This window comes from Topomyia yanbarensis, chromosome 3 (assembly GCF_030247195.1).
Source record: "Topomyia yanbarensis strain Yona2022 chromosome 3, ASM3024719v1, whole genome shotgun sequence".
Taxonomy (NCBI): Eukaryota; Metazoa; Arthropoda; class Insecta; order Diptera; family Culicidae; genus Topomyia; species Topomyia yanbarensis.
In genome coordinates this window covers 316,104,581-316,120,438 of record NC_080672.1, presented here as the reverse complement: position 1 = coordinate 316,120,438, position 15,858 = coordinate 316,104,581, and the positions used below count along the sequence as shown (strand labels likewise).

The following is a 15,858-nucleotide window of genomic DNA, read 5'->3' as shown; positions in this document are numbered from 1 at the left end:
GCATCGGGGGCCGCGCGCTCCCAAAAATAGGTTAATGCGCCCGAACTCTAATTGCAGAAGCACATTGTTTGTAATATTTCAGCAAAAATGTAAACAATCGCCTGAGTATCACATCCGCGCCACCTTTAAGGCGCGGTTGCGTTGCTCTGTTTCTGGCCAGTCCCTACATCTTAATCTGCAAACGTCTATAGCTATTTAGCACCCTCCTAAGCCAGCAGGGGTACGCATAAGCTAAGCAGGGCAGCAGGCGTGTTTCGCGGCTGTCGTGCGAGACATCAACCACACTAGCAGCAGCAGCAGAACCGTGCCGGTTTGGGCCAAATGGGAAGCAAAGGAATTCCCAAAATATTGCTTCATGTATGTACATATGTAGGTAGTTGTGGTGTGACTATCGGTAGATACCTACTGCTGATACCTACCGTGCGGTCGGGTAGTTAAACAAATACGCGAATGCGGATCGAGTTCGAATCGAAGCCGGGGTGCAGCAATCGCTCGATGCTCGTCCCTGCAACAGCAACTCGTTCAGTTGTATCCGGTTGCTTGGCGCGATAGCTCGCATTGACTGGTGGTCTGTCATCGGAATCCGTTGTGGATTTTGGAAAACCTACCAGTAAAAGTAGAGAATTTCGCTTTGGCTGTAATCTAGCACCCATTAGAAGTCACTTAGTGGCAGAGGAAATGTGTTTGTTTTAACTGCAGAAAAGTGTGAAAAACGAATACCAGCCCAGTTGAATATTATGAATGAAAATAGTGTCGTGTTTTAATAGGTTAACATAAGTGCGTTATGTGAAATAAATAGTTAGGACACTTCAATATTTAAACATTGTTTTCATTCACATTGTTGACTTTAAATCTATGAGTCACCGAAAACCAGTTTGAATGATGTGTTGAGCGTGTTGCAGAACGAAGAGCTTTGTGTCGTGTCGTGAAAGGTTGAGCTGTTTTTTTTTGCTAATAGGCTAACCGGTAGGCAGTTTACCGGTTTTGAGCTTGATAGCAGAGTTAAGCTGGAACCATCCCCCTGCGACCGTGCCGTGTGTGCGTGCGTGCATGTGTTTTGTTTACCGACAACTCTTGTTTCCGGTTTCCCATACATAAGAAAGCGGGCTGGGAGAACTCGTCGCTGAGAAATTCCAGAACGCAACAAAGCAGGTAATTATCATCGATATCGTAACGATAGACTCGTGACTATTGTCTGACGCCAGGCTGGGAATCCTAATAGTTTTCAGTGGCTAGTTGCTACGATGACAAAAAAGCAAAGCAAAGCCTCGGTACTACATTTCATCGCGGAACTTGACCTTCTGTTTCGACAGATTGCTCTGCCGATTCTTAGTGGGTTACTGAGGCTAGTGCTAGGATCCTACTAACCGCTATACATGCTGTCTAAAACAAGTATAATAGATCGTTGACCGTATATTACATCAAAAAAGTTTTTGAATAATATTCCGTAATATTATAAATTATAATTCATTATGGTTGGGTCTTAAGTGAGATGCAGATTAATGATGTTTCGTTGTTTGATTTTTAAGATCTGATAACTGTACCGTCGAGCCCCTTTGAATATGTGAGGCTACATTGCACACTTCAGTTTTTCAATATTTTCTAACACGCACTTTTAATAGTTATATAATACTTTTTAGAGCCACATTTTTTAACCGTGTTGCATTATGTCTTTTATCACTTTTCTTAACGCTGTTTACCAAAGCAAACAAAACTGTTTACCAAAACAAACAAAACTGTTCGAAAAAGCATCAAATCTTCAGTGTACTGAGACCACATATTGTGTTGTGGAAAGAAGATGAAAAATGGCGTTTTCCGTTTGTTTCTAGTACGTCAGAATTGGTTTTTATGAGAATTTGAAGATTTTTCTGACTTCAAAAAAGATGTTTCTAATATCATTCTCAGTAATTTTACCGAAGATACCACGCCTCTAAATAATGTTTTACTTACCACTTTTTAAGAGATGCTCTGTATTACATTGTAAAATTTCTTCGAAGACATTGTAACTTCAAAGTTGGCAGTTGCAAAATAAAGTGATCTTTGCCGTGAAAAAACTGGTTTCGAACCTTTATTTCGGAATTCTTGAATTAAAAAGTGCATAACTTGAGAACGTGACCTTGTGTACTAATTACACTGAGAAATGAAAATATGCAGAGTTAGCATACTTTCTATTCCCGTTTCTTTTATTCTGTTGTGATTTTATGTATTTTCTAGCATAAACTTCTAGTAAGCATTCGATGAGTGGATAGACCGAATATGTCCAATGCATAAAATTTACAGCAGAGCAAACAAGAGGCAGATAGAAAAGTATGTTATCGATGAATAAATAAAGTTCTGCGTGTACGCCATCGATGTAGCACTCAAATGTACGTCATTAATAGCCCCTTATTTCCCGAATTTTTCAATCCCACCGTGTGACTATTTTTATAATTGATATTACAATTTTTTTTAAATGCTATTAAAAACCAATTCTGACATACTAGAGAAACCGGAAAACAATATGCAGTTTCAACCCACTCAAGTTGTTTTTGTTTTGACGAACAACGTTTTAAATGTTAAAATAAAATGAATCCCTCGTTTTAGAAAATACGACAAATGGGTGATGTTTTATTGTTGAAAAACCTCAGATATGAATCTGAATTAATGATGTTTCAATAAAAATAAATAAACTTGATTAATTTTAATTTTATATCGAATTCAAGAAGTCTGCAAAGCAGCCCCCAGCTAGTCCATATATAATATTTTAAAACGCCTTGTGAACAACTTTTCTATTTGTGAACCAATTCTGCTCATATTTGGCATAAATACTGCATACACGTTGACGATAAATCTGTGCTGATATGATACAAAGCCATCTACTAATGATGGAGTTATAATTCGCCAAAATAGAAAAATTGATAAAAAGTGCGCAAAGAAGCCCCACACGCCGGTATAGTTAGAACTGTTACTGTACTTAGATTTGCTTCAACTGAACAGTTCAAGAAAACTTCATATTTGGAATTCCGCACACGAACATTTTTCAGATGTGGTGTTTACTATACCTCTAATAGCGTTTCCGTTGGCCCTTCCAAAGGCTTATAGATCTTTTAATGATACATTCTAACGCTCATTACGAATCATGTGCTAGAACAATAGCAATTAAGACAAGAAAGACATTAGAGGAGTGATTGAATACTTGCACGACGTATACTGACTAAAGGCTCATTATAGTTGTAATTTGTAATTTTATTGAACACGATATAGTTGTAATTGATATCGAAGTATACAAGCTGCAGATGTGTAGAGTTCGGTGAAAAAATATATTGTAGCGCTGTGAAACATGTACGATAGAAGCGGAAATCGTTTTATTAAAAAACTAGGGGTAGGGAGTTTCCGGAACATAGCCGGCGTGTTTAGGTAGGACAATCATTTTGTTTGCAAATTTTCCGTGGAGCCTTGAAAATGCCTGACTAAAACGTACTACTTCTATTAGTAATTCGCCAAATTTAAATACGAATAACTGAACTAATCAGCATGTCATAACTTTTATTAACCGAAAACTATCAACTCTCACTCGCAGATGTTTATGTACCTTTATTTTGAACGGAAAACTCGGTTAGAAAATAGCTTTACTAAATTGATTACCGAACGGGATACTATTTAAATCCCCAGCAAAATTTCACTGAGCCCGGCGAATCAAATTTAATGTGTTAATTTAACCATTTTAAAGAGATACAAGAAGAATTATATACACCAATGAATAGTCCTACGTCAACACCGTGGTTATATCCCGGGCATTACTAACCCCTAGTTTTAGAAAATAGTTTACCTCTCATCGGGATCACATGGTGCTACAGTGATTTTGTACTTTTCAAGTATAGGCATAGGTCGTAGATTCCATTAAATGCAATACATAATAATGTATGAAAAATGTTGTATAGGGTGGATGTACCAATAATCGCATACATAAGGAAAACTTTTGATAAAAAATAGATGTTCCGAAATATAACCTTGCTTGCATGAATTCTTAAGGGGTTAGTGAGCCATTGTCGCGCACTATAAAATTCTAAATTATTTTTTCCAATTTAGCTTCAAAGCTCACATACATACATTTGAATGTATAAGTAATCGAGCAAAAAAAAAACGATTTAAAAAAAAATATATAAAAATGCCTCATAAAAGTTCAGGTGAGCATGTTTCTAATTTGGAAAAAAATCAATAACTCTGCCATTTTTCAACCGATCATAGATCATAAATAGGTCGTTGAATGCAGAATTAAATGTCATATCTAAATTTCTATTAAAACAACGACGTGTCCTAATAAAAATGTTGAGCAATTTTTATATTTTTCATGAAAAAATCGTAAAATAATGGTTACTTATTAAATTAGGATTTGTGCCCTTCACATTAAAGAGTTGTTTTACAAAAAAATTTCTCCTTTAAGAGAAAGATTGGTGTTTACCAAATCTTCCTCCTTATGGAGGAACACAGCATACTGCCGTTATAAGCTTAATATTCTATGGGATTCCCTATATAGGGGTAGGGTTCGTCGCGGTTGCGGTAATTACCGCAACCGCGCTGTATTTACCTCACCCGCACCGCAAAAACTGCGGTGCGGTGAGACACTTTTTCCCGCGGATGCGGTGCGGGAAAAGAGCTTTTACCGCGCGGTATTACCGCAACCGCACTTCAAAAAATAATTGATAATGTCTGCAGTCTGCATTAAAAGTGAATTAAATTACTTTTACCAAGGACGCAACTAGATTTATTTTCTGAAAGAATGCTTAGCAATGTCATTATTAGGAACATCTCTCTGTTAGAACGTTCGAGTTCTATTTATTACCCTACAATAGAGAAACATGATAAACATTTAATTGCTCAAATTTCCATAGACTTGACAATGATTTGAAAAGAAATCCGAATATAATCTGTATTCGACCTATAGCTACCTGATTTTTTACATTTTGGTCATTCAAATATGATAAAACATACTGTTACTAAAAAATGAAATCTATAAGCTGTGTCCAATATAATTTGGCATCATTATTTTTACCACATATTTTGAAAACTATTTATTTTATTAACAAACGAACCTTTTTAAATATATAAAACACAAAATCCAATCATTGAAAAACAATTGAATTTTACTGTCAATTCCAATTACAAAATGCATAACTTCTCCTGATTCCTCTTGGCAATTATGAATCGTTTTCGATGACATTTTCTCAACTGTGAATTCTGATTAATTTGGAGAACTTAGAGATGTACTAATGATACTACGACTTAAAAACAATCCAAAGAATGTAATTATCATCATCAAACCAAACGAATTTGGAAGAATTTTTTTTCGCGTGCGTCCATTACCAAATTAACAAATAATATTTTTCAGTTTAGAGTATTTTGTATCTCTTTGAAAGTAAAGCTTCCGAAGTTAGTGTAGGGCATTGCGATTTTTTGTGTTTCTCAAAGTCTCCCTTAAGGTCTTCCTTCATATTCTGACAAGTGTCAAAGTTGCCAAATTTTGCATAGTTTGGACAGTTTTTGCCTTAATTGAAAATTTATCTCGAAAATTTAACGTAGGAGTTAGGTATTTTTACATAGAATCTGTATACAAAATTTGAAAGAAATCGGTTAATTAGTTTTTGAATGGCAGGTGACACCGCAAATCATGTTTTTCCAGAGATGTTCTACAAATATCTTCGTCACCGAGTCGTTTGTCGATATTTTTGCATAAAAAAATCACAGCATGTTATTGAAATGATACACTATAATGTACAAAAGTTTTAATCAGTTCGCTTCACACAAAGTTTTAAAAAAATCGAGAAAAAGTGTTTTTTTTCACGCCAAAACCCTTACCCCTCTTAATAAAACTTGCAAAGTTGAATATTTTCATAAATGTTACATTCTGAGGAGTCCGTCAAAGATAATTTTCGTGTAAATAAGAATAACATTTTACTATATATGGCTATACAAAACAAATGAATAATTTTTCAGCACAATTTTTAAAATACATGATTTTTACCGCATTTACCGCATTACCGCGCGGTGCGGAGCGGTAAATGCAATGCGGTTGCGGTGCGGTGCGGTGCGGTGTTATTTTTTGCGGTTGCGGTGCGGACTATCCTTTTACCGCCCACATCCGCACCGCGACGAACCCTATATAGGGGAACATGAAGAAACTTGAACCAAGCACATAATTCTATTATCGCCTATGACGTGTTCTACTAGGTTCTTAAAAAAAAATTCAAAAATATTGTTATGCTTGTTTCGATCCCTTAAGGTAATTTTAAAAGTTTGGAATGAAAAATTCTTTTCTTATAGAAAATATATCGTAATTAAGTTAAATGATGTAATTTTTTATCAAACTTTGTATGGACATATCTACTCGACTAATAATTACTTTCAAAGTAGTTATATCTCATCTTATTCCTTATGAAGTAGTGAAACGATTTTACATAAATCGTAACATTGGAATTACTAAAGCGACATTGAACGTAAGAACCAATGTTGGGGACACTTGACAAAGATTTTATGGGGAGACTTGACCAAGTGGCAACAAACGGAAGAAAGATACAAAGTTTCTGATATTTACTATGCTTTGGTATCTACTGTTAATGTTAATCACGCCACAAAAAACATCCATTTCAAACCTCAGTCTATATCTTTTATTATTAGATTCAAAGGTATCATGAATATGGCTAATTTCGTAACATGTGAACATGCAGTGTATAAGCAGCACAGATAATCCTTAAAAGGAATTACATCTATAAATTCGAAATTTGTGAAACCCAACCTTTTTATATTTTTTACTGCTACCTACGGATCTCTAATATATAATGGATTACAGTATGTTTTACGTCATTATTTTTTGTCCTTATTTTCAAAAATTCTCTTGGTTGACCCCGCAGTGGAGAGACTTGACTAAAAAAGGTTCGCAAAAAACTTTTATAACTTTTGCAAAAATAAATTTAAAATTCTGCAACAAATCATGAACACGCACAATACCATTGCACATCATATTTCAATAAGTTTTAAAGGATTGAAAACTTTTAAGAGCTATGCAGGTTTAGGCTGAAAACCTGGTCAAGTCTCCCCATGTTCCCCTACATGGGACAATTATGCGTAGAACGGCTGCATGGTGGCTGATCGCGAAGAACATTTTTTCGTGCCAAATATCCTAAAAATGCTATAAATCAAGTTTTTTAGGGTATATTAAATTGATCATGTGTGGTTTTGTATCCTATTTGACAAGACCTACAACCTATAACAGATCACAGTTCACTTTTTTAAATTTTTTAGCACCGTGTATGTAATTTACTACTTCTAAACAAAAGATATTTTAACAAAGCAACAATTGTTTTCTTATTTTCAACTAAAATTTTCCCAAATCTCAACTATCAAACGCCACACTGGCTGAAAGAGATGCGCAAAACTGATATTTGACAGAAGAGCTCTCGTTACTCGAAACTTTTAAGTCTAAAGTCCGTTATCAGTAATAAAACTTTCATGTTTTAAGAAAATCTTGGAAAATGTTCTTAAAATCCTACTTAAGTATGAGCATCTTTTATCTTATGATTTGACGGCTGTTTTGTATAATAAATGGTTCTATGTTCGGTTTAATGGAACGAAGTTTGCTTTGTGTACACTTAAACCGTTCGACAGTCACGTCATTATCTGCATTTAGGCGACCTCCTGAAGCTCTAAGACAATTTCTTCTAAATTTCTGAACTTTGCGCACTCAGTGCACTACGTGCGACAACTGCTAAAGCTTTCGGAATGCTGGGCTTCTTAAAGCGGAACACCGTGGACTTCGAAGATTTTTACGCACTAAAAGCACTTTGCTCTGCGCTGATCAGAAGTGTTCTGGAGTACGCTGGGCAAGTGTGGGACCATACCATGCCGTTCAAAGTGACCGACTGGAACGAATATAAAGATGTTTTATGCGATTCGCTCTCAGGAAACTTTCATGGAATAATCCAGTTATATTGCCTCCGTACCAGAGTTAAAAATATTCAAATTCATTGAATGAAAATTGATCATATTCAGCCACATTCATTTTCAATATTCAGTGACGCAGCTGAAAACGTCAAACGAACAAACCGCCCATTCATCCATGCACATTTTCATTCGTCTCCGATTATTACATGAAGCGACCGTGCAGCAACGAATCAAACGCATCAAAGTAGGCCCTGGAACAATGTAAGTGATGATGATTGTTGTTTCGTATGCTTTACCGCCATTTGAAAACATTTTCCTAGATAATTAGTTAAATGAAATGGATATTTGAATGAATATTTTTTCTATTCACCGCGAGTCGCATCAGGTTCATTTTCAACCGTCAAAAAAGAGCTTCGATTATTTTTAACTCTGCTCCGTACATCGATAGATGTATGCTACTCGGTCTGTCGACTCCAGCGACTTGCCGTATTTTCCAGCAGAGCTTTTGTGTTCGAGCTGCTGTCAGGTAATATCGTCAGTCCAGATCTTCTCTCGGGCATTAATTTGTATGCGCTTCCCCGTGTTCTACGTAACCACACACCGTTCTGCATATGGGAAAAAATCCAATAATAACAAAACTTTTTCAATGTTCGATTTGAACATCTCCAAGCATAGATTTAAGTTATTAATAAGAAATATATAGTTTTAAAAGTTGTCTTGCGGTGTATACCGAAGATTAGAAATAAATAAATAAAATTTTCTGAATCGGCCAAACTTTTGAACAATATCGATAAAACATTCCTGATATGACGAAACTGGATAAAGAATGCACACTTCAGCGAAGAAACAAACTAGAAAGATGGTTACACAATCGTAATTATGAAAACTGTAACAATTTTAATAGAATAACTTAAAACAACAAGACAACAGCAGCGACAAAAGCATGGACAAATGCGACGTCTCTGGTAAGCGTTATTGAGCGATACGAAAATGTTTGATCTGATAATAGACTAGCTTTCAAGTATCATGCACTCCAAGCGATTTTTCCGAACTAAAAGGTATTGACTAAATCGAATGGTAAGTATAAGCCCAACGAATAACCTTTCAATTAAAATGAAACCTTGCTTCTAATCGGAATCTGCACTAAAAAGATATATTCATTTGAATAATAGTAGTTTGAATACAGTTTATTTTCAGAATTTATCCCCTATTTCATCTTTGAAGTTCTGCAAAAACTCAAACTTTCATCCTTAAAATTTAATATTTTGAGAAAACTATTGATCCTGTTCACAGCCATAGCAAAATGTTAAATTATGGTAAATCTAACATAAAATTTTGAGGTTTTATCCAGCTAGGCGATATTGTGCAGCGGTTATTTTAAAGGTGTAATTTTCAAATTAAGTTTTATTTTTTGTGTTTCGAATTCATCTCGTCAGTAACTAGCACCATCTGGGTGTCTAGTTAGACGATGTATCTAAACTAGTACCCAAATTAGCACTAGTTAGACACAAAAAATTCCAAACAGTTCACACGACACATGTGAACGTTCAAAGCAACTGACTTGTCCCGAGTGATGTCCCGGGAAGCAAGCACAGAGGCTCAGATTTGCTGACGAGAAAGCGAAAACGAACTCTTGTCTTTTGGCTCGGGAGCCAAACGCCTGGCATTATGCAATCTTAAATTCCCATAAGGGAAAATTGGACTGAACCACTTTGTGCATTAAGGGCACAAAACCTAACTTAAATTAAGTTTTATTTTTTGTGTTTCGAATTCATCTCGTCAGTAACTAGCACCATCTGGGTGTCTAGTTAGACGATGTATCTAAACTAGTACCCAAATTAGCACTAGTTAGACACAAAAAATTCCAAACAGTTCACACGACACATGTGAACGTTCAAAGCAACTGACTTGTCCCGAGTGATGTCCCGGGAAGCAAGCACAGAGGCTCAGATTTGCTGACGAGAAAGCGAAAACGAACTCTTGTCTTTTGGCTCGGGAGCCAAACGCCTGGCATTATGCAATCTTAAATTCCCATAAGGGAAAATTGGACTGAACCACTTTGTGCATTAAGGGCACAAAACCTAACTTAAATTAAGTTTTTTTTTTGTGTTTCGAATTCATCTCGTCAGTAACTAGCACCATCTGGGTGTCTAGTTAGACGATGTATCTAAACTAGTACCCAAATTAGCACTAGTTAGACACAAAAAATTCCAAACAGTTCACACGACACATGTGAACGTTCAAAGCAACTGACTTGTCCCGAGTGATGTCCCGGGAAGCAAGACACCCAGATGGTGCTAGTTACTGACGAGATGAATTCGAAACACAAAAAATAAAACTTAATTTAAGTTAGGTTTTGTGCCCTTAATGCACAAAGTGGTTCAGTCCAATTTTCCCTTATGGGAATTTAAGATTGCATAATGCCAGGCGTTTGGCTCCCGAGCCAAAAGACAAGAGTTCGTTTTCGCTTTCTCGTCAGCAAATCTGAGCCTCTGTGCTTGCTTCCCGGGACATCACTCGGGACAAGTCAGTTGCTTTGAACGTTCACATGTGTCGTGTGAACTGTTTGGAATTTTTTGTGTCTAACTAGTGCTAATTTGGGTACTAGTTTAGATACATCGTCTAACTAGACACCCAGATGGTGCTAGTTACTGACGAGATGAATTCGAAACACAAAAAATAAAACTTAATTTAAGTTAGGTTTTGTGCCCTTAATGCACAAAGTGGTTCAGTCCAATTTTCCCTTATGGGAATTTAAGATTGCATAGTGTAATTTTCGTTTCGTTGAAGAATGCCTAATTTAGGAAAAAATGAATATCTTCAGTATTTTTCGACCAGTTATGACGATCAGAATGTCGTTGGATGCGAAATTAAATATTATTTGCAACCAATCTTAGAAAAAGAACGTTTCCTAGCAGAAAAATAGAAATTTTCATATTGTTCCTGAATCGCTCAAATTTTCTTAGAAAACGGCATAATATTTAATCATGTTTGACCAAATGTAAAGGTTTATATTTACGTCAAATGTCGTACTTCAGAATGAGTGACGAATGAAAATAAAGAAACGAATATACGTATTTGTGACGCATAAAACAGTTCCTGTTTGCAAATTACTCAGCATCTGTGAAAAAAGTACCAATTTCGTACAAATTTTATCTACTGAGTAAAGCCATGTCAAGTGATCCTCGAATCTCCGATTTTCTTGAGGTATATTTTGTTGTATAGGGATTATAATGCGTAGCTTTTGGTATAAATGTTTCGTTAAAACTCCTTTTCTTCTTTAAGATTTTAACCCTTAAACTTTATTGCATGATAATATTGTAAATTTTATATCTCAAAACCACTAAAGAAAATTAAATTAATTATTGTACACTTATGGAATGAATCTCATAAAATTAATTTCAATTGTATTTTGCGTTGCCGATATGTAAGTTCTCGCGAGCTGCATCAAAGTGGGCCGTGCGTTGAAAGAGCGCACTGTTACAAAATCCTCCATACTTCTCGATACGAACAAAAATGAAAAATTATCAATACAGATTATTAAAAGTGAAAGATTGCCACATAATTTGACATAAGAAAAAATAGAGCTGAAATTTTTAAATAGATGCTAAGTACCGCTAATCACACAATTATACAGAACAAATATTTTTATGAGATAGTGTAAATATCATTTCACAAGTGTGCAAAATTTATTCAATTATCATCATTAGTTTTTGAGATATAAAATTTACAATATTATCATGCAATAACGTTCAAAGGTTAATATCTTAAAGAAGAAAATAAGTTTTTACGAAATATACCATAAGCTATTCATCATAATCCCTGTACAATAAAATACACTTCATGAAAATCGGAGATTTTGCGAAAAAAATCGAGGATCACTTGACATGCCTTTACTCCACTGTTCTCTATATCTTCATGTTCATAAAATATTATTGGTGCGCATAAAACGGTGGAATCTGGAATTATGTTTTTTTGCGTTTAAAGATGGGACTTTGTTTGCACTCAAATTCTTCTGAACACGCTGTTTAACTATTTTTGGAAATCGACTTCTTAACCAGTGGGAATCTAGCAACATTAATAAAATTTGAATAGCTTTCTCGGGCGATTTTAGATCGTTTTGCAGTTTTGTACAAAGTTGTAGACAGTGAAATTGTCCATTAGATTCTCAATGAAACAGATTCATTGTAAAACCTACGATTTCAAACAAAAAATCTTTAAAATAATCTTTATTTTATTAAAACATAGTTTTACTACTTTTCTAAGGATCATAAGATAATTCTTATGAATTTCTCTATAATTTTGCCTGAGTGCACATCAACAAAACTGTAAAGTGAAACATTTATTCCAGCGTCGCAACTCTCACTCCATCATTCGGTCCATCGTTCTAAACAGAGACACAGAACTCCGCTTCATTAGTCCGGTTCAAATGCTGATATATACTTTTGGTTAGAAATCGACGTTTAAGTTAAATTGGCTACCTCTTCAAATAGCCCAAATAAGCGTTCTTAAATGAAGGTAAATGTGGAAGAGAACCTGTTTTGCATCAACTTTGCTAATTTTTCATAGGTGGTGATAGTCTATCTGCTAGAGCAGTAAACTTAAGAATTAAACAAAATACTCTACGGATACTGAAGGCTGTTTTCTCCAACACTAAAAGGGCATTAAAGGATTAACAAACACTGCTGGATCCGAAACGCTAACTAATCCCATCGTTTTTAATTAGCGCTACAATAAAACTTTTATTTCGACTGATAATTAACGGGAGCGAAAAATCGCACCCGTCGAAGTTTACTGTGATCGAACTCAAAATCGAAGACTTAGGCGACTCAAGTCGCCGCTCCAATGTTTATAATATTCATATAAAAATGGTAGTTTTGAGTGAACCTAGACCAACTTTGATCCAAAAAACGAAATCACAATAATAAGATCAGCAACTAAAGATCAGAATCCGATTTCAGCATTTCGAAGCTAAAAGTCGTATAGAAAGCCTATTTTATCCAATTGCTGTACTATTTCGTTTATTACTCAGTCTACATTCGATGGAATACGTATAAATCAACATCAACATCTGTGCTTTGTTCTTAAGAAACAATAAAAATGGCCTGAAACGGCTCGTGTTCGAACGCAACAAAAACTCGAATCGAGTGCCCCAATTATCGCTCACCCATTTTAGCCAATGCGTTGAATAAAGATGGTAGACACTGCTCTAACCAACGGTTTCAAATTGGTGAGATGGTAAACAGGGTGAAAATAGGCTCATTACCCTACTATCAAGCATATTAAACCGAAAACTTTGTTCGAAGATCGAGAACCACCATTTTTGTTTAAATTCTTCGTTTCCCTTTGGTGCCAATTCGCGTCTCTCCTTTTAACACAAGTGGCAAGTTTATTTTAAATTCAACATAATCAACGGTGTTGGAATTTGAACTTTGTGTTCACAGTTCTGGTAAACGCCAATCGTGGCTTATCTCGTTGATATTGCAAGCGCAGCTACCTAGTATTAGGTATAGCCTAATTCGGCTTGTTTGTATATTTTATACTGATATTGACACATAATCCAATATAAAAAACCTTTATCTTAGACCAACCGAAGTAATATTGTAATTAGGGAGAAATTCTATACCAAGCGTTGAAAACAAATGTTTGTTTTGTTTGGATCTTTCAATTTGTATGACTCTCGGAAACGTAATGGTTGCTAATAATATTTAATTATTCAACAAACATTACAAAGTACAACAATTACATCTTCCACATGTTGACTCATTTTATTGTGATCAATGATCAAATTATCATATTGATAAGTTTGGATGCAGCTTACACGTGCGTGTTTCGAATTCATCCCATCAGTAGCGAAAATACCGAGTTAGCCATTAGCTACACATTAAGGTTGGACAGAGAATGCGCAAAATTCGCAAACGAAAAAAGCAGTTTTTTCCAGACTGTATGTCAGATCTTCATAAAAATCAATCAGCGTATGTAGAATGTTGTTACAGTACTGCTGATTGATTTTTATGAAGATCTGACATACGGTGTGGAAAAAACTGTTTTTTTCGTTTGCGAATTTTACCCTTTCTCTGTCCAACCTTAAGGTTCAACTGAGAACGCCTCAATAAGCGGCCATTTTGGAAAACGCAAAAAGCGGTTTTTTCTAACAACGTTGAAAATGAATGTATTCGGGACATCGGTTGAGTATTCCTGATTGATTTTCATGAAGATTTTTGCAACGGTGCGAGAAAAAACTGCTTCTTTCGTTTTCCAATATGACCGCTTTCCAAGTTTTCTCAGTTGAAAATTAAATCCAAAAATTACACCCAGCTCTTGTAAACAGCACTGTTCCGGACAGACGTACCGGACGTATAGAAGTTCTGGTTTTCCGTTAAGACTTTAAGTGAAATTGATGAGTAGTAAGCCCATGTGGCAATGTTCTGTTTCTTCCAAGAGTACAAATTGGATTAGACCAAATTTGTGCGTAAAAGTGACTCATTGTACCTAACTGTAATAAGACTGATTTTGTTTTTCGAATTCGTCTCATCATTTATAATTTAACGGCCCAAGTTGTCATTCTAGGCTTTAGTGTTTAGGTCACGGTTAGGAGAAACAGCATATTGCCACAATGGCTTGCCAGACATACTCTTCATTTTTTTCAGTTTTCTATGTGCTTCTACACCTTCTTCTTAACCTTCCGGAAGTCGCGCTAGTGCACTGAGTGCACGCTGCTCTGAAAATCTAGCGAAATCGTCATAGGACACCAGCGGCTGCTCGTTCAATGGGCCATAAGCGCGACTTCCGGAAGGTTAAGGGAGTATATTAGTTAAACACGTGTCCATTTTTTCTATATTCTTAGTACAACAAATTGACCGCTGTCACTCTTGTCGCCGCTGTCTTATTGTTCCTTAATCTCAAAGCACCTCTCGACGTAAAACTGCCGGATATCCTGCTGGTTGATTTGAGATGGCTTGGGGTTGTACTGAGACTGCCATTGGTGACGTCGAAGTGGCTCTACTGACTGGTGCGTAGACTGTCAGAAATTAAAAAGACATATTACAACAGAAACGAACATTCTCTTCTAATAAAAATTGGATTGGAACTCTTTTCTGTGAGAGTTGGATAAACCACCTTCAGTACAAAAACCGAAAAAAATTCAAAAATTCATTTCTTACAAAGTAGTTTTTTAGAAGACCGAATGAAACAATATACGGATCTCCTTGTGGACCTTATTTTAATAGGGTTTCATGCCGGATGTTCATCCTTACCGACTTTTTCGGGTGAGAACTTTTTAATCGATTTCATTGCTGAAGGATCTTAGTCCGATTTTTAAACTTGAGATTTAGGTTCGTTTTTTACATTCGAATATATTTGAAGCGGGTTTTATGATGCATATCCTTTCCTCATGACGATTAAATTTGGTTGCTTATACATAATATGATTGCACTCAATAACAGGTATTTCTGGAACTGAGCTTTCGCTCTAAATGCATGTGTGGATATTACCCTACCAGTCATTGGATACTGATGTAATCTTTTTGCTAACGCACGCACACATACACATATAGGATGAATGACAATTATCCGTAATTTTTTCTGAGGCCTTCAGCGTGAAAAACAAACACTTTTTTTGAGATTTTTTTAAATCTTTGTGAAACGAATTGATCAAAACTTATTTACAGTATAATGTGTTATTTCATTCAACATTCTGTATTTTTTCTTTGCAAAAATATTGACAAGCTACTCGGTGACGAAGCTTTTTGTAGAACGTCTCTGGAAAAAAGCACGATTTGCGGTGTTAACTGCCATTCAAAAACTACTTAACCGATTTATTTCAAACTTTGCATATACATTCTATGTAAACACTACCGAGTTTTCCAAATAGTTTTTCAATTTGATGATATCGTCGGCGAAGAAAGGCGAGGTCCTCGTATTTGATATCGATGTCATTAAA

At 35.6% G+C, this 15,858-nt stretch overlaps 1 protein-coding gene across 3 annotated transcripts in view; it reads left to right on the top strand.

Annotated features, from left to right (window-relative positions):
- The first annotated feature begins 531 nt into the window (after positions 1-531).
- Positions 532-15,858, top strand: part of LOC131694128 (G-protein coupled receptor Mth2-like) — a 175,535-nt gene continuing 160,208 nt past the window's right edge. For all 3 annotated transcript variants that reach the window (XR_009306412.1, XM_058982569.1, XM_058982566.1), the window contains exon 1: positions 532-1,152. The gene's annotated coding sequence lies outside the window, so the exon portion shown is untranslated. The remainder of the gene's footprint in view (positions 1,153-15,858) is intronic.